The sequence below is a fragment of the Myotis davidii genome, unplaced genomic scaffold, assembly GCF_000327345.1.
Source record: "Myotis davidii unplaced genomic scaffold, ASM32734v1 scaffold514, whole genome shotgun sequence".
Lineage (NCBI taxonomy): Eukaryota > Metazoa > Chordata > Mammalia > Chiroptera > Vespertilionidae > Myotis > Myotis davidii.
Window position 1 is genome coordinate 1,386,451 of NW_006286236.1, and position 1,986 is coordinate 1,388,436.

The 1,986-nt window shown below is 47.6% G+C and overlaps 1 protein-coding gene across 2 annotated transcripts in view; it reads left to right on the forward strand.

Moving 5' to 3' along the window:
* The window catches only part of IFT27 (intraflagellar transport 27), a 17,506-nt gene that overhangs the window by 1,339 nt on the left and 14,181 nt on the right, over positions 1-1,986 (forward strand). The window lies entirely within an intron of this gene.

Genomic DNA, 1,986 nt, shown 5'->3' on the forward strand with positions numbered 1-1,986 from the left:
TCTTTTTTTATTCTTTGATTCATCTCTGAAATAGATGATATCTTTGATGACTTTCTAATTTGGAAATAAGAGTCACACACAAAGATGACTGACAACAGTAACTCAAATCACACTGAAGCTAAAGAAATTAATGGTTCTCAAGAGAGGGCTCGGGTTCCAGAGCGCCAGGGGAGGCAGTATTGAGCAACGAAAATAAATCTGGCTGTGCCTCCATTGGCTGAGTCCACTTGGACAAAGCACTTCTCTGAGCCTCAGTTTCCTCATGGATAAGGTGGGAATGTTTTTATTTTCTGACGTTAGATTTTTTTTTTTTTAATGGGCTTTTCTCTCCAACTGTTTTTTTTCTTTTTCATTCAACTTCCACCAGGGAGCTAACTTACTGAGCACTTCCCATGTGCCAGCGTTGTGCTAGATCTCACCGCAGTCATCTCAGTCCTCACCCGACTCTATGGGGTCAGTATTGTCGTCATCGTCGTTTACAGATGGGGCAGCCGAGGCCCAGAGAGGTTAAGACACTTGCGTGGGTCACACAGCTGGATGTGGCCGAGCTGGGAGCTAGTCCCAGGTGACTGATTTCCAGGGCTTGTTCTTAGCCCGGAGCTATACTTTCTTCAAGTCTAGATTCTAGAGGCTTTACCTTTCTTTACACCCCCTCCCTCAGCTACTGTTGCACCTGATTTCACCCATGCCTGAGTGATTCCTCAACTCCAACCCAGCTCTCAATCTGCAGCCCCCTTTCAAAGCCTTCAGGGTATCTCCTCTTGGAAGTTTCCCGGGACCAGAGACCCACCCAGTACAGCGAATCAGCTCCACACCACCCCACCTGACACATGCCCCCTCTCAGTTTTCCTTTCTCTTTACCCCCACAGGCCTACTGTTCCAATTAATCTGCCTTTTCTCTCTCACAATTCAAGTGCTTATTCATTCAACAGATTTTAATTGAGCACCTACTACATGTAAGTCACCATGCAAGGTATGGTGGGAATACAAGGATGAGTCAGGCCAGCCTCTGCACTCCAGGAAGTGCTGATATGTACATGATAACTTGCCGTGCAGCACACAGAACGGAATGCCCTCTGTGCGCCAGACACCAGAGAAATACCTCAAGGCACAGCTGCTATTGTGCTGGCTCAGCTCAGGAGGGCAAACAGCACTTGACATTTATCTCCATGTTATTTACTTTAAAAATCGCTTAACTGTTATTCAACATACATCAGGCACTGTACATATGAACTCATTAAATCCTCATAACAATTCTGTGAAATAGGTTCTATTATCCCCATTTTGCAGATGGTACAACTGAGGCCCAGAGAGATTACTGACCCACAGACACACAGCTGGTAATGATGGAGCTGGAGGGAGTAGGGATGATAATAGTGCCGCACTGGCCGGCTGTTCTGACAGCGGGTCTCATGCTGGCTGCAGTGCGCACGTTAGCCACACAGACACAGACGAAGGCGGGAGAGATGACCTTCGGAGGCTGTGCAGGGAGGACACTGAGCTTGGCCTGGCAGAGAATGGGCAGGATTTGGACTTGGATTGGGGAGACCTGGAAGGTTGTATTCGAGGGATTTTCAGAGATCAGGAGAACAAGACTAATATACAGATACCGAATTATAAGGTGCACCTGAAACTTACATAACGTTATTAACAATGTTACTGCATTTAAAAAAGAAACATATATATTAGTTACCGCATTTACACACAGAGAGAATAGGAGCTCAGAGCCAAGGCTTTGTGAAAGGGATAGTTGGAGGGCGAGCTGGAAGGGGGCAGGGGTTGACGGGGGAGGAGGGGGAGGGGGAGGAGTCCTTGGCGGGCTTCATGTGAGAGCAGCAGGACGGAAGGTTATGTGATGAAGGTCCATCTGCTGATGCCGAGCTCGGGGTGGGTTGGAGCAGGGAGAAGACAGAAAGGAGAGAGAGCCCGTTGGGAAGTGTTTTCAGGCAAGACCGGTCAAGAAAACAGAAACTGCATTAGGCATTT